We start from the raw sequence: 25,068 nt of genomic DNA on the forward strand, positions 1-25,068 counted from the left end.
CTGTCTTTTGCCAACTTCTTTGTTCTTAACCGGTCCACCTAACAACAATATAATCATTATATACATCGTGTGGAATTAAAATTGATAAGGATAAGAGGGGAGTTTATTAAGGGAGGGGGCAGCAGATATGGAAATAGTAGCTGGAGCAAATACAGAAAAGCAGAGAGGAAAATGGAGGGCATTCCAAGCAAGACAACATCGAAAGGCATGGTGTGGGAGAAGAACATGACAGATTTGAGGGACCTTGAAGAGAACAGACAAGCCAAGATCTAAATTTCAGTTTTGAAGAAAATAGCTGGTAATCCTATCCTATAATAGCATATAACCCTCTCTGCTTGGTAATCATATTTCATATTTCTCCTCTAGTTTCCTATTAAAAGAAAGTTGTAACTCAGAGACAAGCAAATGAAAATCATCCTCATTTATCAACTTTGGTTGCTATGGAAACTATTGGTGAGGCTCTGTACAAAATCCTGGATCCAAGGTCATCGAAACCATCCCTGGGGTTAATTCCACCTAGAATATTCCAGGAGTGGTTAGCCAACCTAAAACTACCTTAGGCTAAGGCTGAAGGTTGAGGTCAGGATTACTGATGGATTTATAAAAATTTAACCCTTCATACCATAATGACACGATTTAAATATTTCATACCATCCATTGATTTTCTGAAGAAGGGAGAAAGGCTAATGACATTGATCAAAAAGTAGAAAAAATAGAAAACTAGACAAAAACATAGAGATAAAATGTGGGGAGTGTATGTACAATAAATACTGGTTAATAAATATTTAAAATGATAATCTCTATCATTTAAAGAGGACATAGAATGCTGGCTTGGAGTGTGACCCCTGGCATCAAATGTTGCTGGACTCATCATGATTTGGTTGCCAGAGAACTGAGTGTGATGCAGCAGCTAGGTAACCTCCAGAACATTCCAATTGCCTAAATATTTGGGATATGGTCTCCTTTAGTTATGAGATTTGTTCACTGGTTGGCTTTCCTCATTGTGGTGTGGGCTTCCCCAAGCCCAAATGAGCCTGGTTTGGATTCTGTCAGAGCAGACTCTGAGACAGTTTTCAGCTGCAGGGAACTTTTTTGGGAGGTAAAAAGAACAGCTCTAAGGGGCCCGTAAATGAGACACAGAAGAGAAAGGAGGTTTCAGAAAATGAGTGTTAGCTAATGAAGGTGGGGCGAGATGGTTAGAACTTAATTTCACTGGAGAAACTGTGAGGCCCAGTTGTAGAACGTTCACCTCAGAGTCGCCCCGCTATAGAACGAGCGAGTTCCCATCCATCCTGCCTTGAGGAATATGTCCAAGGAGCAACGATGCTCTGGCACTTCTGTCCTGCCATGTGATACGTAAAGAGGCCTCTTGTGGGAACACAGTCTTCAGATGGTGAAAATTCTGGTGTGTTGGAGTGTTAGGAGTGAGGGGTGTGGGTGGGCACCACTAGCATCTGCTACTCTCCCTACTTCAGTTCAGAGAATCAGGCCTCCTGCATTTGCTCCATTAATATCTGTCAACAGAGTGACAAATAAGATGAATGCCTTCCCTAGCCCTGTGTTTCTTTATCTGGTTGCACACTGGAATCAGATGGGGAGCTTATAAATATCCTAATGCCTAGGCTCCACTGTGGATCCATTAAACCAGAATCTGTGGGGTGAGACCCCAGTCTCAGAATTTTTAATAGCGGGGACTGAGAACCATTGCTGCTGTTTAAAGAATGTGCGAATTTTTCTACAAAATCCTTGACCGGTAACCCATACAAGCCTCTTTTTGAAATATCTTATGAGGAAAGACTTTGCTATTCTCCGAAGCAAATCATTCCCTTTTATGATAGAACTAATTGTTCCAAAGTTTTTATACTTATTTTGGCCAAAACTTGCCTCTGTAAATTCCATCAGTCATACTAGCTCTGCACTTTGGAACAATGAAATGAGTCTATTCCATTTTCTACATGACTGCCCTGTAGATATTCAAAGGCGGTGATAATGCCCCAACTTGACCTTCGTTTTTACACTCTGAACACTCTTAGGCCTTTCAACAACTGCTATTCAACCTCCTCTAATCATATTTGAGTTTGCCAAGTAGCACTTTCATCCTTTGGAATTCTAAAATTAACCCATGGTCTATGTCTGCATGTGAAAATAGAGAAGACCATGTGTTAAATAAAGTATGTGTGTGTGTGTGTGTGTGTGCGCGCGTGTGCATGAGCACAGTGTAAAATGTTATTAGTGATGGGTCCACTTAAAGTATATCCACTTTAATTGGCTTATTAGGAAACAGTAGATTTTCAGTTTTTCTTTCCCATCTCCCAGAAGCTGCCTTTTCTAACCATGCTTATTTTTCTCCCTTGGATAATTAGTTGGGACATCTTAATCCTTATATTGCTTTTCAAGGTAATGCAGATATATTTTTAACATGCATAACAGGGACAGATGAGAGGGGAAGTGTTTACCTTGAGGTCTGTCACCAGTCTTTTTGGATTCATGAACTCAATAAATAAATAAATTAATTAATTAACCTTTGAAAGAAAAACATTAAATGGCTGTGGTTCTCCAGGATAAGCCATTGTTAGATCAGTGACCAGTTTCAGTTCCCTGAAATTTTGGAGCAATGGCAGTGGAGCCTCTTCCGGATAAGTGCAATGGAAAAAGCTTTTGCTGCTCTAGAGACAGTGTGCATGCCTGACCAGCCCCTCTGTGACACACAAAAAGACTCCAGCTAGCTTTGGAAAGTGCTTCTAAAAGAAGGTTTGGGGAGAAGGTACATTTGTGCCAGTTAATGTAACATGATCTCAGAAAACAGAGACAAATAGAATTGGCATATGGCTGTGATTAGCAATCTCAATCTGTAAATAGGTTTAAGACTTGAAGACTCTTAGGTTACGTCTGAAAAACGTAAACAGGTAGTTTGATACACTGGCAAGGCCGACGGCAGATGGTAAGAGGACAATAAAGTTGCATTGAGACCAAGAGGAGAGACAAATCAGAGAGGCAGTACTGTGACCCCCAGATCCAGAACAGATTATCAGAATGACCACAGGGTGATCTTGCTTTCCAAGCCTTGGTTTATGCATCTGTGAAATGAATGAAATGATCACCATTAAGCCAATGCCCAACCGCAGCCCAACAGTTACTGTAGGAACGGCAGGACCTCATGTCTGTGTCAGGCCCAGAGTAGGACCCAGTAAATGTGAGCATTTTGCCTAATCCTTAAGAGTCCATAGACATAGAAGCTCTGGCTGAGGCAAACCCGAGCTTCATCGTGCACCTAACAATGTGATTGATCCAGGGAAGTGCCTTATCTCTGTGCCTCAGCTACCTCTTCTGCAAAATGAGATGACAACAAAAGCTACCTTACAGAGTTATTGTGAGGACTGAATTATCTAATATATATGCAAAGCTTATGGAGCAGAGCCTGGTACATAATAAGCATGCAAAAGATTTTGCCAGTGTTTAAGGATCTGTCCCCAAGTGTTCCCATTAGTTCAAAAACCTTTGAGGCTCGGTTTTTTCAAGTGTGAAACAGAGAAGGGTCATTAGAGTTATTTTTGGTGATTCTCTATTTATTGCAGCATTTGATAAGTTGCACTGGGAGTCCAGTTGCATGTCGCGTCTTGCTCACAGCTGTCTTCTTCCTAAGAGCAGAGCCTGGGCCTTACCTATCTATTCCAACAGGGTTGGCATTTGGTGTTTCTTCTATTGTTAGGCTGAATTTGAGTTGCCCCTTTTAGGTGGAAACAGGTATTCTGGAGGTGTGTTGCATATGGCCGACAGACTGTGTTTTAGTGACTGAGACAGTGATCTGTCCTCAGGACCCACAGGAATCTTTCAGTCCACTCTCTCACACACACACGTCTTGCCCTTCAAGTGAGAACCCCTTAGTGGAGTTCTTATTTGAACTCAGCGCAGACCTGAGAGAGAATGCTCATGTGAAGTGGCTCAGAGACACATATATTTTATGGGTTTTACTGCCTAACCTCCACAGTCCTGCCCCCTAACAGGAACAGCTGCTTTTAGCATTGACATCACACTTGTGTAACTCTTGGGATTCAAAACTCACTTCAGAGTGAAAAATGTTGAACATTGTTTCTTGGTTGATTTTTCCACTCAGATTAAAAAAAAAAAAAAATGGGGTGATAACTCACTTCATGAGTTGGAGTTTTGGAACTTTTCTTCTTGATCAGGGGTTCACAAACTTTTTCTAAAGTTCCAGAAAGTAAATATTTTAGGCATTGCAGGCCATATGGTCGCTGTCACAACGATTCATACTGTTGTTGTAGACGAAAAACCATAGACAATATGTAAATGAATGGATATGTCACTGTTCCAATAAAATTCTATTTACAAAAATAGGCGCCTGGCCAGATTTGGCCTGTGGGTCATAGTTTGCCAACCTCTGTACTTAGTCAGTAAAAAGATCAGTGTGAACATTTTGTCCCTGTTTTGTCACTAACCAACTGAGAGGCCATGGGAAAGTCATTTAACCTTTCTGGGTCCCAGTGTTTCTTGTCAGAAAACTAAGGCATGGGACAAGGTGATCCTTATGTTTCTTTCTAAAGCTAATATATGATGCTCTGTGATTCCAGTTGTGACACTTCAAAGGCTTAGCTGAAAACCAAGCAGGCAAGGATTAAGAGGTTATGGTCCTCTTTTGAAAGCCAACTGTCACATTTGAGCTCGTTATCAAATGTCAACAAAGAACATGTCCACCTGTATGAAAGAGTTCATCCAGATTTTGAAGAACTTGAGGGATACTTATCCGGAGGGATGAATACATTTGAAGAATGAGGGTAGGAAACTCTATCACTTACTTAGAGCTTCCCAAACACGAAATAATATTACCATTTTTTAATGGGAATGAACAGTCACTGTTTCTCCTTACAAATAGTCTATGAAGGAGATATCAGCATTCCTTTCCAAAGAAGTTGAGATTATGGACAGTCAGGAAACATACACCAGCCACTTTACACCAAGTAAATGGCAGATCTTTGAATCCACATCTACTAAATCCTATGTTTTTACCAAGTCAGATTTTCCTACACTAATGGAGAAAAAGTTATTGCCACCGAGGAAAAGGGAAAACCAAACCAAACCAAACCAAACCCAAACCTATGGTGGGCAGCAGCAGGTCAACATTAGGGTCATCAAATTAATAGGCTGGATCCCTCTCTTCCCCAACAATCAGTTCTTCAGTGGTAGATATCACAAGTTTTAGATCTCTTCTCTCCAGTGGTTGCTGTCTTTACCATTTTTTTTTTTTTTAAGCTTGAGAGCAATTGACCATGATACATAAGCAACAAACTATAAAAACTGAGCATGCAGGTGAGGAGAATAGTGGCATAATCAAATAAAACTTACAACAGAGTTAATTTGACACACACCTAATGATATACATAATGCAATTTTGAGGCATGGTAATTAGGTATAAATGGTAAGCTGTTGACATAAATGACTGCAATTAGTATTGCTTCTGCACATACAGGCCCTGTGTTAAATTTTACAATTCTCACTTTGTTGGCTCTTTGGGATTTATAAATTATCATCATTGTTGACAGAGTTTAAAACTAGAGAATATGAGGCTTTGGGAATTTGTGGCTGGAGGCCATATTTATTTGTTTTATTTTATGTGTTTGCTTATATTGTTTGTTTATATTATACACTACCAATTTCACAAAGGCTTTGAGGATTATCTGCAATAACCATATACAATGCAACAGGAAAATGTACAAATTCAATGATAAACAAAAAAGTAGAATCAGAGGAATTATCAGTGAGAAAAAGGAGTCTGGAGAAAAGAAGTCTAGACCATGAAAGAGGCTAAAAGTTGACTATGTTTCTTGGCACAATGGAGAGATTCATTCAACTTCTGTGAACGGAGTACCTAGTACATCAATTTATTTCTAATTATCTTAACAACCCTGCAAAGTAGATAGTCTAAATCCCATTATACATATAGGTCAGAGAGACAAAAATATGTTTGCCAAGTTCATTCAGCTAGCAAATTAATAGAGCTGAGGTGAAAACTCGGTCTGCGTGAGCTCAGACTCATTGTCTACTCTGCTGCGTAAGAGACTAGTGGAGAGGAGACAATGATGGGGGTGATGATGGGACTGGGATTTGGAAGAAATAAACTGAATCTCAACATCTAGACTAGTGAGGAAGGCAGAGAGGCCAGAAGTCAGTTGCCTTGCAAGGTCCATGCACACATACACACCAATGGGCACCAGAGGAAGAGCACTCCTGGAGACTAGGACGTAGCAAATACTCAATGTTTGAGTCCAACCAGAATGAACATAACGTGACCACCATGTTTTCAATTTCAATCATACCACACTAGGCCCACCCCCACTCCCTGGGCTGTAATGAGGACAGGAACATGTGGTCTCCAGGGCCTTGCAAGCATAGCAGAGAAGTAGTTACTTTGTTTATATCAAGTCATCATCACAGGCAAATGTCAGAAGGAAACTATTTTATCTGTCTGCCCACAGAGAGTTTCCATTTACAGCAAATGCCAAGATGGGATTATGGTTCCTCGAAGAGTCAGGCATGGATGTCTTCATCTTATCTGCATGAAAACACTTCAAGACAGAAATGCTGGCTGTCAGGGCCCATCATTCTACATAAACCTAAACAAGCAAACTCTACCTTCCTTCTTAAAAGTCAATAAAAGCAACTTTTGCTTAAATCTCCAATTTTGAAATCAGTGTGGTTTCCTTCCTTACATGTGTACTACAGAAAAGTCACCACTTCCTATGATAGCCCTCAAAATTACACACCTCTTCCTCTTTTCGTATCTCTGTCTCTCATCTAATTTTCCAACTTAAGGAAAGGATAAAGGAAAATAACGTTTATTCTTCTTCCATTAAAAAAAAAAAAAAAACTTTTTCTTTTAACTTCAAGTTGTTTTCTCTGCATGAATCTTTGAAAGAATTGGAATCTCTCCTAACAACATTCACAGCTTAATTATTTTTATTTTCTGTTCTAAGGTCTATGACTCTATTCTTCAGTTACTTAGTTGGAACCCACCAAACATTTTTTTTCTTACATCTGTGTTTATTCACAGCATTTGTTTTCAGTGATTTCATAACACGACTGTTCTCCTTGTGTTTCGGCTCTGAAAACATCAGCGTGCATGCCAAATGTTAGAGAATGTACCTGGACCCTTGAAGTCACTTGGCCATTCGTGAAAGTGGATTTGTGCAGGTCGGACTTACTCAGACACTGTTCTAAGTGCTTAGACACAGCTGTGAATGCAGCAATAACCTTGCCCTCATGGAACTTACATTCCAGTGATGGAGATAGGCGGTAAGAAAACACAGAGATGATATAATTTTAAATAGCTCTACGTGATAAAAAGAGGACAGACTTAAAACAGAGACTCATTTATATTTTATTAAAGATTTATTAAAACTTTATAGTTTTACAGGGAGAGTACAGGCACGCACAAGCAGGGAAAAGGGTAGAAGGAGAGGGAGTTAAGCAGACTCTTTGCCGAGTGGGGAACTCAATGTGGGGCTCAATCCCAGAACCCTGAGATCCTGCCTGACCTGAGCTGAAATCAAGAGTTGGATGCTCCACTGATAAGAGTCACCCAGGTGCCCAGCCACTCTATTTTAGATAATGATTTCTAACATTGCCTCTTTGAGGAAATAATATTTGATCAATAAAGTGAGGGAACAAGTTTTGGAAGAAGAAAATTTTCACTGAAAGGGGCAGTCTATGACACATAAATCCCATGAAAGAATTTGGATTTTATTCTAGGTGGGAGGAGAAGCCTTTGGAAGTGCTGGAGCAGAGCTTTAATGACACAGTTTAAATGTTCTCAAACACTCATAGACAACACGGTAGAGAGAACTTACTGGGGAAGAGAGAGCTGCAGGCTTGCCCTAAGCTGTCTGTGGGTAGGTGGAATGATGAGTAATGAGTTTACGCAGGGGAGGGTATAGGAGGACTGTATAGCAAGAAGCATGGTGGAACCAGGCAGAACAGGACTTGTACCTCGGATTGAAATCTGTGCTTGGGCTGACTTGGTATCTACACACACTTGGACAAGGAGCTTGAACTCAACCGTGAAGTGTAGATTGTGTTGCCTACTCTGCAGGGATATTAGGAGCCATCACGATATAATACAAACAGAACATGTGGAAGAACAATCCTTTTTATTTTTTTTTCCCCTAAATATTTTTACTTATTTATTTTACAGACAGAGATCACAAGTAGGCAGAGAGGCAGGCAGAGAGAGAGGAAGGGAAGCAGGCTCCCTGCTGAGCAGAGAGCCCGATGGGGGACTCGATCCCAGGACCCTGAGATCATGACCTGAGCTGAAGGCAGAGGCTTAACCCACTGAGCCACCCAAGTGCCCCCCACTTTTTTTTTTTTAAAGATTTTATTTATTTATCTGAGAGAGAGAGAGAGAGAGAACATGAGCATGAGTGGGGAGGGCTGGGTTAGAGAGAAAAGGAGAAGCAGGCTTCCTGTTGATGGTGGGCTCAGTCCCAGGACCCTCATATCATGACCTGAGCCAAAGGCAGACACTTAACCAATTGAGCCACCCAGGTGCTCCTGGAAGAGCAAGTCTTGTTATTAATGGAAAAGGCATGTTCTTGTGAGTCAAAAGAGTAAGATTTGAATCTAGTTTTAACAAGTTACACTTGCTGGGTGCATGCCTCTTTGTTGCATTAGCTAAGACTTTCCCCTCCCTTGAAATATATGTAAAAGGATATCCGTCTTACATGGTTGTTTTGAGAACTAAAGCCACGTGTGGACTTTAGAGACTTTAGAGGTACTGAGAACTAAAGCCACCTAAGGTAGGGTAGATTCAGTTTAGTAACTGCACGATTTGGGACTGGTTCACTTAATTTCTCTTTCTCCCAGTTTCTCCCATGTTCTTCTAGAACATGGAAATGTCTGATATGTTTGTGAAGATAAAATGAAAGAATATATCTGTATATTTTGTCAGAACATAGTCTGTGTTAAAAGATGCAAGATAATATAATATTTATCATCAGCACCTTCTTTTCGCTGCCCCTTCCCCTTCATGTGAAACACATTTTTTTTTTGCTATGAATGGCTTTTGATGCACAGCCTAATGGATATCTGCAATCCTCTTATTCTGCTTTTACATCACTAAAACCTTGAAAAGGGGAATGGCAGTAGGCTCAAGGACATTAGGCAGAACTTGAAATGATATTCATCTGCCTCTGCCACTACCTATCTGCCCATGGAAGAGTCCCTTTCCAACTTAGTACCATTACACCCACTGGTGCCTTTCAGTCATTTATTCCACACCCATCAAGTGTCCATTTCATTTCAGGGCACTAGACAATGAAAAAGATGCTAATAATAATAATAATAATAATAGCAATAGTAATGGTAATAAAATAATAATAATAACACAAGGATATGTGATATCTATCCTGACAATATACACAGTTCAGAGCAGAAGTCTCAAACTAATGGCCCATGGGTGCCATATGTTTTAATATAATTTTCCAAATTTAAAATCAGGGATTTTTTTAAACACTAGGAGCCCCAGACTACTGACTTTTTCTTATAAAAATACGAATATTTTACAACTATAATATGCAATAGTATATAGCAGCTGGCTCTGTCCATGAGGCATGGGCCTTCAGTAAGACACAACTCCCCAAATCCCGATTTACTTTTACACCCAGCTCCCTCACCCATCCACATTACTCAATGGCACACAGGATTGTAAGTGTGAAACCTTGGTTGGTTACAAGAAAAAATGTGGTCTAGACGTGGAGCCTCTCCAAAAATCCAGGTCATGGAATTCATTTTTCTGGTTGAAACATGAATGTTAATATTGCAAACTAAAGTAAACTAAAGTCTCCAAACAGCCAATTATTTGGGCTGTGATTTGCCTGCTTTGCTTCACCATCTATCGCTCCTATGGCTTAACATCTGTGAGTCTGTAAACAGAACATGGATTGAATTGCACAGACTGTTGTTTTGTTTAAAACTGATGTGCCATAATCCTGATTAAAGCATCATGTGGGAGATTTTATAAAAATAATTATATGCAGTTCTCATTAGAGCAAGTAAGAACCTAAATCACATTTAATGATCTAAAGCTTGGAACTAGTTACACTTACTTACCTCGGGATTTAAGTACAGGGAACCCAAGGATGAGGAAATGGACATTACTTCCCTGCATACTTGATCAGGTCTTGAACCAGCAGAATCACTTGGGCCAGTTGATATGAAAGTCTTGCCTGGCTTCATTAGCTATCATTTAGTTAGTTATTGTCATTTTTCCCTTTTACCTTGTTCCCTTATTGGCTTCCATTTTTACTTATTAGAAATAGTGGTGGCAGTTCCACTATTGTGCCTGAAACCCAAGCTAATTAACAAAAGCCACCAAAAGAAAGAAATCTACCATTTCTAACCCCTGGGGGTTCTTTCCAGGCAGTGTAGGCCACCAGGTGGAATAAATGGGACATCCAGGATATACAATTAGAATATTTACATCGACAAAGATTACACCATTGGAAGGACGAGGGGTCTACGAATCCAAGAAATTTCAAGCTTGAAACACAGCCCACTCCCTCTGTCCTTGGACAAAACATCCTCAATTTCCTCTCCAAACCTTCTCCCAAGATGAAGTGGTCAGGTCACGTACTGCTCAGTTTCTATTTCTTGTTCTTTTGCTTTTCTCATTTTACTATTATTTGCATACGGAAGCAGTCTATAATCAAGGGAGCAAGACCGTGGCCCCTGGAAGTTCAATCCTAAGGCTTCGGTTCTATGTGGTAGAATGCCAGTGGTCTTTTTTTTAATTCATCTTGTCTCTTGTATTAATAAAGATAAAAACTTTATTATTCTCCTCATATTATATTTTGTCCCATTATCTCCCTTAAATTCTTCAAATTAACACATTATATTTCATAAAGTATGTATCACATCTCTCTTTCTTTTTTGAAATAAAATATTTCTAATTAAAACACAGGAATACCCTCTTAGTTTCTCCTCCCACCTAAAGATTTACTTTTAAGTGAAGTTCTATAGTTTTTAGAAACCATACACAATCAGAAAAAAAAAACAAAACAACTTCCTTCTGCTTTTCAAAAAATGTTTGACAGGTAATCCCTGTTTAATACATTTCCATGTGTGACTGCAGAGTTCCAATCATAAGAGATTAAAAAATGTTTCTTTTATACTCCAGAGCCCATTTTTACTTGGCAGTTTCAACTCTGCTTATCACTTAGAGTTGTCAATATAAAAACAAAACATTTTTTTAAAAGGTTCTCACTCTTCTCCACAATGGATAAAAGTTTCTGAATTTTTTTTTCTTTCACTTTTTTTTTTTTTTTTGAAGTATAAACATAAGGTATAGCAAGTTGTATGTGGAGAAACTGATTTCATTACCATGTAGTCTTTGTAGGATTCTGAAAATAATCACAAGTTGTTAGAGAACAGATTGTGACTTTACACCCCCTGTTAGGCCAGTTGCAGAGAGCCTGTCCAGCCTGGACCTTTGAGGGCAGTTGAGCTGCTTCCACGTAGGGTCAGGGCTCCTCTGTGGCACAGGAGCAACAGCCCAATCCTCAAGAGTCCAGAAATGTCAGATACACAGAGAACTACTTTCCCCTTCTGTGTGCAGATTTCTAACATCTGAGATTGGCTGAAGGGAGAGAAGCAAAATCCCAAGTGGTGCTGGGCCAAAGCAGGCCGTCAAAACACATCTATGGCAAAAAGTAGGAAAAGAGAGGCCAAGGAAAGAGGGAGGAAATGTAGGGAAGAAGAAAGGAAAGAGAGCCAGCAAGGAGGAGAAGATTAGAAGCATTCTGATTCCCGTCCCTCTCTGGGTGTGTGATCTGGGGCGAGGCAGCTCCTTGCTACAAAAGAGAGCAGTCCTAGATCTATGGAAAGATCATTGGTTTCCTTCATCTCTTCTGAAAAGTGTCCTCATTGTAAATTATTAATCATATCAAAAAGCAGAAAGCTATTTTTTAATTATTAAATTATTATTGTCATATTCTTCATCTTGTACTTTTCATCCCTGTGACATTTAGTTTATGCCTGGAAGTTTGTACCTCTTCATCCCTTCGCCATGTCACTGATCCCCAGCCCCCTTCTCTCTGGCAACCACCAGGTTGTTCTTTGTATTCATGGGTCTGTTTCTGTTGTTTGTTTGCTTGTTTTGTTTGCTAGGGCTCTTATGTTTACAGTGCATAATACAGCATCAACGGGATTCTAATTATTCCCTAAAAGTTTATACAGAAACTGGGCAAAGAGTGTGTACACAGCCCTTGGGCTCTTGAGGGCAGAAGGGAAATTCTTGACTGCTAAAACATTGTTCCCAATTTTCAAGATTTTCTCGATATAGGACCTGCTTGTTTGGTACAGTCATGACAGACATGGGCCTAGTGTAATACACTAAAATAGCTCAGTTTTTTGGGCAGAAAGTCTTTTTCCTACTAAACTGTCAGGTTAGGGTTGAGAAAGCCCTTCTATCAGATCTGTCCAGATATGGTAGAAAGAAAAGGTAAGTCAGGAAATGTCTTGATTTTCTCAGAAGGCTGCCGGAATATCCCATGTGGGATGAGGCTGGCCCCACATGGAGAGAAGGGCAGGCAAAGCATGAGCAACTGGAATTGCTCAGGGTCCTTTGGGTCATGGGCACATCAACACTCATCGCCAGTTGTCTCAAGTCCTCTGTATAAAGATATGGGGTATGAATAAATACAAGTAACAATCATCATTACCATTACCATTGAGCGATGCATGTCTCTCACGCCAAACCAAGCTGAGCTTTTGTACATTAGTAAAGACCGTGAATTGTGGGTATGGCTATCTAGTGCTTTAGGGTGGATGCAGACTCTAGATGGTCAGTCAGTGAGGCCTTCCAAATTGCACACTTATTCATGCCGTCCTCCTCAGTGGAACCCAAAAAGGCCCCTCACCCCAAAGGCCCACCTTGGAATCAACAGGCCAGCTATTTCTATACTCACTACTGCTGCCTCCCCCTTTTCTTCTTCTTCTTCTTCTTTTTTTTTTTTTTTTCACTGTTTTCTCTACATTCATGTCTTCTTGCTACTAGGCTATAAGCCTCCTAGAGGACAGAGGTGGACATTATCGGTTGCTCCTTTCCCAGCCATTATTCTTCTGCAGGTGACATGGGAAGATAGCAAGTAAAGCACTGAGGAGGTTGTGGGAGGCCTTTAGTCTTTTGGTATTGTCTGTGGTGGCTGGTGTGCCACTTGGGGCTGGGCTTTGGGCTGGCAGGACATAAGTGGAGCTACAGGTCACTGAGCAGCACGAAGCAAGTGTCCACTCACATGAAGGATCCATGAACACAACCAAAAAGATGGGTCCCATTCATCCGTAAGAGAAAATTAATTGTGAGGTTGAAGGAAAATCACAATAAAGAAAAGGCCTGTCTTTGAGAGAAAACTTTAATATGGATGCAGTTTCCATAAGAATCCTTGACTTATACCTAGAAACTGCAAAGATGACATTTGTTGTGAACTTCTATGGGACACTGGACAAAATATAGGAAAAATCCTAAGAATAGCATTGAACAGAAATATAGACACAATCTACAGAAAGAAAGACTTCAAAGGTAACACAATGTCAATAAAAACATATCTATCAATAATCACTCTCAATGTGAATGGCCTAAATGCGCCCATAAAATGGCACAGGGTTGCAGATTGGATAAAACAACAGGACCCATCCATATGTTGTCTACAAGAGACCCATTTTGAATCTAAAGATACACCCAGACTGAAAGTGAAGGGATGGAGAAGCATCTTCCATGCCAATGGGCCTCAAAAGAAGGCTGATTAATATTTAGAAAAATGAAAACTAGTAACACTGTGGTGCATTTCCAACAAAACCCAGTGGAAAGCTCCATTTCTAAGATCCAAGAACCCCAGCCCATTAGCAAGCATTATAGTGCCTCACTAATTTAAATATAGTGCCCAAATATTCCTATTTTGTTTTATGTTTTTAGGGTGCAGGCCAAAATGATGGTGTATTTAGAGGCTTTACTCAGTCTTAGGCTCAGTATAACTCTGTAGTTGATATGAAGGAAAATCATGGGAAGGCCATAGCTTCTGGTTCCAGAAGTCGGGGTCACTTGAGCTGAGGTCTAACACTTGCCATATCGCATAGACCTGTCCTGCTCTTTTCTTCATGTGGGAAAAGATGGTGGGCAAAATCCTGGTCAGGAGCAGCACCAATGGAAAAAAAAATCTCTCTATAGCTGAGGCCAAACATGATGGGGCATTTAAGGGAGGCAGGTGACATCTTCACGTTTTGTTGAGAAAAGAGGTGACAAACCAGGACAGGCATGCTAACAAACGACACAGGGTTTGAGGAGCAGAACAGAGAGATTAAGGAGAGGTAGGTGGCATATGGAGACAGTTATAAAGGAATCTTCTTTAAGATTTCAGATATCTTGGGGTGCCTGGGTGGCACAGTGGGTTAAGCCTCTGCCTTCGGCTCAGGTCATGGTCTCAGGGTCCTGGGATTGAGCTCTGCATTGGGCTCTCTGCATTGGGCTGTCTGCCTCCCCCTCTCTCTCTGCCTGTCTTTCTGGCTACTTGGGATCTCTGTCTGTCAAATAAATAAATAAAATATTAAAAAAAAAAGATTTCAGATGCCTTACATTTTTATTTATTTCTTTTTTTCCAGAGAGGGCTGACTTCTCTTTCAGTCACTGACTTAACCTTTACTTTTCTCTAGGAGAGTTACCTTGGGAAAAGACCAATAAGGATTTGACTTGTTCATTTGGCATGATTTAATACCTGAGTTAGCTTTTCAGAAATCTTGCCAATATTAGCATTGTGTGCAGAAGCTTCTCAGATGAGTGGTGCCCTGGGACACTGGTGGAGATGGCACTGTTAAATCATACGGCAGTGTCCTCTGCCACTCTAAAAGGCAGACAGTGGGGCAGCGGCTTCCCAATGCCATCTTTTGGGTCATCTACAGGAGCTTGTCTCAGAGTGTCCCTGGTACACTTCCACAGTGATGAGAAGCTGTGGGTAAGTATGGGCAGAGACAGGACAGGGTCAGTCAGGGTGACTGCTGTGGGCCACAGTGAGCCATGTCAGTGTCTCCCATAGCCTGTAGATACCCCCTTCCATGGCATAGAGTGACTGAGGGCTGAAGTAGGCAAAGGATTGGTAAGAAGACAAAGACTGGTAAGGAGCATGGGAAGAAGTGCCCCCGCCCCCAACATAGCTTATATAGAAGGGCATAGTGCACAGACAGAGCTCACAGACCTTGTGGCCTGCCCCTTCCAGTTGAATGAGCTTGAATCAGTTACCCTGACCTCTCTGAATTTCAGTCTCCTCATTCTCAAATAGGAAACTCAGCAGGCTTCTGTGGCATGTTCTGAACCATTTGCATTTGAGAAGCCCCTTCCTTCCTTTCTGCCCCTCTATCCCACCATCTAGGTGGATTTTTCTATCTCTACATTGCACGGAACTATAGAAACAACCCCATATGGCTGTCACTCAGATAGAAAGAAAGTTATTGCTTTTTCAAACCAGGATAGAATTACAGCAGGGATATAAAATGTTGGCTTCTATCAAGTAATTTCAGATGTCGTGTTGGCTCCTCTGCCTTCCAAAATGCTCTCTTTTCCTGCCCACTGGCCTGATGCTACCTCTTCTCCTTGAGAAAGGTCAGATAAAAGAGCTGCATCTAATTCATGTTATTTATTGAGCACACAAATTACAGTATTTCAATTTGCCAGCTGCAAAGTGACCTTGCTGTTTTTGATCATGGTGGGGAGGGGGCTGACATAACAAGATCCCCACAACCCCTCAACACACAGGTAATTTGAGCTGTTCTTTAGATGTGAAAAAGGTGAAGGACTTGTGACAACAACTCCTGGCTGGACATCAAGAGTCACTGAAAGGCCGAGCAATGGTGGTGAAGGCTGTCTGGCTTTAAACAGGTCTCACCAGAAGTCTTGGGATCGTCACGATAGCTAGAGCTGTCCTCAGGGGCCATGTCATACATACAGCTTCTGCTTTTATTTCAGACTCTTGACCTTCTCCTATTTCTGGTTTTGGAATTTATTGTTTCCCTGGAGTCCAGGCCTGTCTACTAGAGCTAAAGACAAGATGTCCTCGCCATGGTGGGCATTCCGTAGAGTAAAGGTCAAGCTGTTCTGGTACATGTGGTAAATGCTGAAACAGCCTCTCTGAGGAAACGGTCTAGAAAGGTTTTCTGTCAGCCAAACTTGGTGGTGGTTCATGTTCTTTATCAGCAAAGAGCAGCACAGTGACCTCCCCCACCTACGTGTAAGATACAGTGTCTGCTGGCCAATTTATCAGCCCGGTAGCTAGCTATGTTCATTTGTCCTTGTATGCTCAAAGCCTGGTCACGGCATCTACCATTAATAATACCAAAATATTTAATAACTGAGTAATTAATGGTTAACTGTCTTATTTACTTTTCTCTATCAGGATTTGATTAAATATAGTTCACTTCTTTTTTTTCCCCTAAGCATTCAAAGTTTCTATATGCCAATTGCATACTTCAAAAACAAACTATCTGAGATAGGCTGCTTTTCCCTCTCAAAACAGCAGGGAAAATGATAGGAATTTTTAAGTGTAATGGAAAACATATACACATTGAGATGGGCATTATTATTATCATCATCATCATTATTATATTGTTGTTATTATTTTTAGTTGTTAAATAATGTTAAAGTTGTTAAATAACGTTTTTTACATTTTTCAGATTATAAAAGTAACACAAGCTCAATTTAGAAAGTTTAAAAATTACAAAAATTTAGAAAATACATAAAACCTATACTGAAATTCCTGAGAATTAATTCCTTAACATTTTGATTCCATGGCATTTATTTTGATGTGTTTCTAAATATACACGCTCTCTCTCTATAAATAGATAGATAGATACAGACAGATAGACAGACAGATATGCATGAATTATTAGCCTTAGAATATATGCTTGAATATGTATCACAGAAATGAGAACTACATACATATGCATATATGTACACACACACAAGAGTTCATAGAAACCTACATATTTAATATTCAGCATCTTGATTTTTTATACTTTATCTTATTTTATGATCTTCTACCCTGAAATTAAATGGTACTCAAAACTAAGCTTCTAAAGTGTTTTTAATTTATCAGAATGCAAACCCACACCCTTGAGTCCTTGAGGCTGAAAATTCTGTGTCCATAGGAGTGTGTTTTGTCCTTCCCACTCTGTTCCCAGCATATCTCTTTGCTGATCTCTTCCTTGCCTGCTCCCCATTCCTGGCCTCAAAGAGTGAGTACACCTGCCAGCATGTGCTCCACTAGAATTCAGTCCCCTAAAACATAACAAATGGTCATTAACAGAGAGATAATACCCCTGGCTTCACACCTCATTATTGGGAGACATAAATTAATTTGTGTGGCAGAATTAAGGGGAAGGAAATGCCACTTATTGAGCTTAATGATGCAACAACTCGAAGTAGAAAGCTTGGAGCTCTGATGAGGCCTTCCTCTCAGGGGTTTTGTAGCCGCCAAGCCAAGCAACATTTATATCTAGGAGGCAGATGATGACGACAATCTAAATTCTTCACAAAAGCTGCTGGCTTCTTTATCAGCGTTAGGTAAGAAAATGGTGACTGCAGAATCAGATAGCTCTGGGTTCTAATTCTGCCTCTTCCACTTGAAACATGCACATTCATACATGTTATTTCTCCATTTTATATGTGTCTTTTTCCTCTTATGTAAAAAAAAAAAAAAGGTGGCAAAACTTGTATTTATCTTGGTTTTTTGGGGGGAATAGATACATAGGGTGTGAACAGTGCCTGGCACCTGGGCGCTGTGTAATCAGTGCTCATTCTGCATGTGCACACCTGCCCACAGACACTCTGCCCTAAGATCCTGACACCAAGGAGATACTCGGGTGAAGGGCTGGAATGCCTCTGCAATGGTAAATTAAAAATCCTTCCTACTTTCTGTATCAATGATCAGATTTTTTTTTTTTCAATGATTTACATTTTCCTTATTGTTCTCCTTCTTTGGCAGTCATTCTTGTCACATCTGGCTTAATGTGTACACTGAACAAATGCCTTTTCTTAAATATTGCTTCCCTTCCAAATGAATCTAGTATATGGATAGAATTTAACCCTCACTCAACCCAGGTCTTTTCTAGACTATAGATCAGTTTTTTAAAAATTCTTTCTTAATGTCTAATTTCTTTCTTTTAAACACAACTGTTGCTTTCCACTAGACTTTGTTCATACTGTTGATATTATCATGCAGTTGCTGAGATTAGAAACTGGAGCATCATTCTAGAATCTGATCACAAAATTTAGGGGCTAATCGGTGTTTTCCCCCATACTGAAATATCCTATAGTTATTCTGACATCTTGCTTAATATTGCAGTTTTAGTATGCCTTGTACACCACAATATAGCTTGTGTTCCACTAAGACCACCAAGTCCGCTTCGGTCTCAGTCCCTCAGAGGTAGTACTTATTCCCCATTTTAGGTTTGAAATGCTTTTGTTACTGTGATGCTGGTGGTGGTAGTTGTTTTCCTTTGTTTTAACTCCTGACATTAAGGCAAATTTTGAGGTACATTTTTCCTTTTTAGATTCTTGGTAGTTTGCTCATTATCATAGGATTGGTTATAATTTAGAAATTGATCTACAGAGCAGCATTTCAAATAAGAAAAAAAAGTAGTGTAGAAAAGCTCTCAGAATTTTAGGGATCTCCTAAGAAACACTGTCAAAATTAGCTTCTCACCCGGCCCAATCCCCTCTCACTATTTGTGGTGCCCCTGGCCTGCCCTACAGATGCATCTGTGCTCACTCTGTAGCTTTAACCAGATATTAGGATAGTACACCACACAAAATCAATTTTACATAAGGGAGTGTGTGCATTCTTTTTTCTTCCTCTTTAATCATGAAACAATGTCGTTCAAGTGTTTCTTAGAGTGATTACATTATTGTCAGAGACTGCATTCCACAAAACCAGGAGTGAGCAACATTAAAGATGAAGATGCTTCCTTTAATTATAAGAAATGTCAGTCTGCAAGTCACATGGAGGGGAAGGGGGAGTTTTATTTCAATTCACTCAGAGACAGATGCACTTCCAACTTCCAACTATTAAAATCCAAAGCCTGTGGCTCTGGCAGAATTAATAGGATTCTGATGCCTTCCTGATAGGTTTGACTTTCAGATTTCAGTGGTTGGCCCCATGCCCGTGCTTGACACTGCTCATCTGCTCATTTCTGCTCCCCTAGGACAAGGCTATTTCAGAGTGCACATTTTATATTTCCATCAAAACCAGTGAGGATGTCTCTGAAAAACAAACCTGTGGTATTTTCTTTTCCTACTGATGTGATTTGGATGATTCCACAGTAAATAAAAGAGAGGAAAAGACATGATTTGAGAAACATTAAGACTATAAATAAGGGGTGGGGGAATGTTTGGCTTCTAGTATCTTTTCCAACAATTAATTTCATGAAAGAGTATTCTTCTAGTTTACAAACAATGCATGAAAATGCACATTGGTCTTTGACAGGACTTCAAAGAGCCTGCAGAGCTGAGATGATTTCCATCACAGAAAATCAATTTCCTGTAAATGGTGAAGAAGCAAAGATTTTAGGCCAACATCAGATAGGATTCTCGAGAGTCTATTTTCTGCTTGTTTTCTGGAAGCACTCAATGGAAATTTGAAATAGATATATTGTACCGTCATTTAATTTCTCCTTTTTCTTTCTATCATATTCAGTGATATTAGAGTTCATATTTTACGTAGATTTTTAGACGTAGTTTTCTTCCACAAGGAATGTAGTAGAGTTAAGTACATATTGAGTGTTCCCTGTTTTCACTCTAAACATAAATGCTAGTGAGAGATGGAGAAAAGATAATCGTGCAGTATTAAGTCCCAATTACTGCCTCCCCACCAATCTGCCTGTTGTCAGGAACACAAAGCCTAAATTTATACAAACCAAAAATAAGGAGATTTAGAAAACCTTACCTAAATAAGGTTCAAATCATACTTAGGGGCACCTGGGTGGCTGAGTTTGTTGGTATCTTACTTAGGCTTGGGTCAGGATCCAGGGTCCTGGGATGCAGCTCCCCCTGTCTGGCTCCTGACTCAGCAGGGAGTCTGCTTCTCCTTCTCCTGCTGTCCCTCCCTGCTCCTTGTACTCTGTCTCTCTCACTCTCTTCCTTACTTATGGTTAGGAAATATTTCTGTTTTCTGGGCTCTGGATTTCAGAAAATGAAAATCGCCCCCCTGTTAATTCCAGTGCTGCTGAGTAAGTAACAGGAAGTGCCCTGCTCTGCCAGCTCATTTCCTCTTCTTGTTCACTTTCAATGGGCCCCTCAGCTATGTTTTTGTGCCACCCTCTCCCCTCAGATGTACTGAGACTGGTAAAAGCCAGCAGTTTCCACTGGAAAGGAGCTGGGTTGGAGATACCAAGAACAGTATGCATTCCCCTTCTTTAAGAGAAGGGGTAGGGGAGTTATGGGGAAGCTAGACACTTTCATCTACCAAAGCCTAGTAGGCATTTAGATGGATACCTTAAAGGTAAACAAAAACAGATCTTTTAAAAACATTTCAGTATAATTTCATATTTGATTTCACTTAAATATTAATTTTGTATTTCTATTATTTATAGTTTTAATGTAATTCTACATTTTTTATAAAAACCCTTGATGCCTCCTTGAATAGTCATAGCAATTAGTACAGTGCCTTGCTTTTGGAGCTCAATGAAAAATTACTGAGTGAATAAAGATAAAGAGAATAAGAATTTCTGTGTTCCAAAGAATGATTGTATTTCTGAGTCAAAACTGACAGTATGTAGGAATTCCTTCCCTTGCACCTAATCAGGCTATGGCAATTTAGGATACAATTAATTGTATCGAGTATCATGAAGATATTCTGGGAATATGTGTTACCTGTATGCAAATAAGCCTATATCCAGGTATTGCTTTTTCCTGCATTCTTTTGCTGTTGGTTTCAAGCTAGCTTATCATCTATATCTCTCAATACATTTTCATTTCAGAAGCATTTGAACTCTTTGATCTAGCAAACAGATCAGTGGAAACAGTACTTTGGCAAGCTATTTTGTTTTATGTGTTATTTTCTTATGTGATGAAAGTCATATATCTGCGCGCATCACATGTTTGTGGTAAGGAACAAGTAAGATTATCAATGCATTCTGAGAGGTAGAAAGTGCTTTATATTTATAAGGCAGTATTACTCACACAATGGTGATCATAGTATTGGTTAGGTAGTAGATCTATATTAACAAACAAATTAGGATGCTCTCTTCGACATCTTCCATCTTGAGTGAATCAGTAGCTGTTTGGTCTCCTAAGTTATTTTGAGATTTGAAGTTGCCTATGGGACAGAAGGGTATGTCATTCAAATAGCTAAGTACAGTTTTGACTTGACTTTAGTTATGTATAATCTGGGTAAAGTAAATTCAAGATTATACCTTTCTAAGTATAATTCCTTTCCAAAAGAATCTGATTTAAGAATACACTTTCAGCATTATATTTTCTCTCATTCTCCCAGTGTGATAGAAAAGTAGAAATGTTGTTTGTTCCTTATCTGCCAACATTGTATTTTTTTATAGGAACACATTTATCTGCACTGGAAATCATCTTCACATTCTCCTCAAAAGAAATACAGAACAGAAATATCTCAAACACAGTTATGTATTCTTCATTAAAAGTAATCCACCTGTACCCAAGGGGATAAAAATATATGTTTATAAAAAATAAAAAATTAATAAAAAATAATCTTTGGTGACATTAGAGGCAGTATCTCATTTAGTCTGAAAGTATTTCTCACAGGGAGATAAATTACCCCAATTTTACAGATGAAGAAACTGAGACTCAGGAAGATGAAGTAAGTCACTGAAACTCACGTAGCGGTCAGGAAACTCCTTTTGGACCCCAGGTTTCTTTGACGGTTCATCCCATGCATCTTTGCTTCTCAGTTCTCTGGGAAGCCTAAAGCTTGTATCACTCAAATCAAGCGTTTTGATTTCAGCATAACAAAGTCCTGGAACCTATGTCCTCACTGACAAATCCGGGAAATAATCCTTTTATTTCATCCCTCTGGTTCTTTAACCCTGTGCTTTCACCTCAGTATTTGCCAAGTGCTTGAAAGCATGTCTACCAAAATTCTCTAATATGTTTAGACTTACCAAGATTCTGCTGTTGTGATACTACCTTCACATTCTTGCCTTTAAGTCATTCTTTGTCTCTAAGGTACTAACTTTTCTCTGACCTCATCTTCCACCTGTGTCTTGAGTCCCAACAGTCTTGGCTGTGCTGTCCTTTCTCTTCCTGTCAGAAGCTTTCTGCCATTTTGTTCTCTACCAGCAAAATTATTTCACTTTTGCACTTCCAAATTTTCTATGCTTAAATTTTGGCTTCCTTACCATGAAACCTCTGCATATCAGATCCAGAAATTTTGTTATTCATTCTCACAAGTAACAAAGAAGTATCAAATCAATCTCTCAGTATGGAAGACATTCCACATTTTTCTTATTCATTTTTGTGACTTGTGCTAGCCTTTCAGTATTTGGCTTAGACATCACTTCTACCAAAAATTCTGCATGATAGATACATTACTGATAATTATCAGTATGATTTTGACTTTTTTCACTACAGCTGTTTATTTCTGTATCCCTACAACGGGACATAGTTATTGGCATTGTATAAACATCCATTAATGAAAGAATAAGTGAACATTTGAATGAATGACTGAAATATATGTCCAAAAATGAGAGATTGCTTTAAACTTCTCTATTTCTCTGATCCAATTTATAATATCACCTCCTAAAAAACACATTGTCTGCTAATTATTTTATGGTAACCTTGAAACCCTTTAAAGATTTTCCTTCTTAACTATTTTCAATAAATAGTAAAAATGTCTATTTTCCCTTGAAATATGTTCAAGTCTTATGAAAAGTCAAAAACAAAATGTACATTCAGTGTGTTGTAATCCGGTAGAATCAATTGATATTGAATTTATGTCACAGTATTTCTTCTGGGTTGAATAGCTTCCTTTCAGAAACCATCATCCATTGCATTAATCAATCTAATCAAATAGTAAATCACAGTCAATTCTTTCTCACTTGGAAAATGTATAAAACATAGCTAATGTATTTTACTGCAACCCCCACATGGTCTATTTCTAATTTTTTCTATGGAAGGTTATGATGAAGTTCATTTCATTTTTCATACATTCATCCCCCCCCCTTTTTTGGTGTAAGGTGCATGGAGCTTCTCAAAGGCTGAGGGTAAAGAGATGAAAGATAGCATCCGCCCCCTCAGATGTTCACTATCAAGGTAGAGAAGTAGATGAGTAGATAAATACAACAGATTATATTATTGGGTCTAAGATTGATAGATACCCAGGATTTTATGACAGAGAGCAGAAGGAAAAGCCATTCAGATCAGGGAATTGGGAGGATTCCAGAGGAAGTTACATATTTGCTAAAGGTGAAATCCTGGCAGGTTATGGAAGTGAAGGATGTTGAGGAAGCATCTGAGGGAGAGAGCAGCCCATGCAGAGACAAATAGACAAGAATGGCAGAGACATAGGTTTGGGACTGAAAATATATCTGTTGGATGAGAGGGACATTGGAATTGCATATCTGAGAGAAGGGAAGGCAGTGAAGCTAGAAATATATGCAAGAACTCCTTCAAAAGGGCCACATGTGCGTTTCCCATCATTTTGGGGGGAGGGATGTGGAATTATACAGAGGATCAGTGTGATTCAGAAGAGCACTTGGATGCAAAATTTTGGTAGAAAGTTGTCAGGTAAAATATAATTACATTTCAGATAAATAATGAAAAACTGTTTAGTCTAAGCATATTCTAAGTATTGCATAGGACATACGCTAAAAAGTTCTTCATTATTGACCTGAAATTCAACTTAACTGGCTACCCTGTACTTTCACATGTGCAGTCGGACAACCTTACTCTGGTGGCAGAGTGGAGAATGAGTTGGTAAAGAAAAAACAAGGCAGGAGGGACAATTTGGGGGATAGGTCACTAAAAATCTCAATTAACCCTTTGAGACACAGTGGCAGGGGGATGCACTATGCTAGATTTCTGGATGTAGGCCAGCTTGTGATGGTTACTGAGACTCTGAGAGGTACAGATTGAAGAGAAAGCTGCCTTAAGATCTTTAGATCTTTAGGCATCATTTGGAAGTTAGTGGTTTTGGAATGAGTAACTTTACTGGCCAGGGTTGACACACAATCCACTGGGGAGAAGGTGCCATGTTTGCATGCCTGCCACAGGCATGTGTGCCAACACAGATGCTGTGGAAAGGAAACCAAGGGATGCAAAGACCCAATGTCTTTGTAATTTACCTTGGTCTTAGGGATGCATTCTCAAACAGGTGCCATATTGATGTTTGTATGATGTTTTAAACTTTTCAAGTTCCTTTCCTACTCACCATCTCACATCTATACACAGTGGTCTCACAGTCAGGGATCAGTTATTATTAAACCAAATTGACAGATAAAGAAATGTACACAGATAGAAGAACTCTGCCTTAGCTCTGCATTTGCTGTTGAAATTCCAGTTGAAATGCCACACCTCCCATGAAAATTTTCATTGTTCCAAGTTTACTCTCCCTGCCACTTGCAGTGCTAGCATTATTATTTTTTTTAATATCTTCTTGCTTTTAAGTAATCTCTACACTCAGTATAGGGTTAGAATTTAGAGTCACATGCTCTACTGACTGACTCAACCAGCCAGGCAACCCAATGTCAACAGTATTAAGTCCAACACATAGTTGCTCTCTGTGACCTTATTTGATTTCATCTTATGTATTCATATTGTCAGCCACTAGACTATAAGCTGCCAAAAAACAAGGGCAAATTCTCACATTTATCTGGAGACTTTGATAGTAGTACATGTTGGGCATTTAAAAGGCTCTTAGTAAATGTTTCATTATTAGACTAGCATTGGCACAGCCAGAAATAAAACCTTGATTTGCAGCCTTCTTTTTTTCTGTTATCCTCATACCCCTTTTTTGTTCTGTCATTTGTAGAACCAGGCAGAGATTTTTTTTT

At 39.5% G+C, this 25,068-nt stretch overlaps 1 protein-coding gene across 1 annotated transcript in view; it reads left to right on the forward strand.

Moving 5' to 3' along the window:
* CNTNAP5 (contactin associated protein family member 5) overlaps positions 1-25,068 on the forward strand; it is an 831,640-nt gene that overhangs the window by 105,990 nt on the left and 700,582 nt on the right. The window lies entirely within an intron of this gene.

This window comes from Mustela nigripes, chromosome 3, assembly GCF_022355385.1.
Source record: "Mustela nigripes isolate SB6536 chromosome 3, MUSNIG.SB6536, whole genome shotgun sequence".
Lineage (NCBI taxonomy): Eukaryota > Metazoa > Chordata > Mammalia > Carnivora > Mustelidae > Mustela > Mustela nigripes.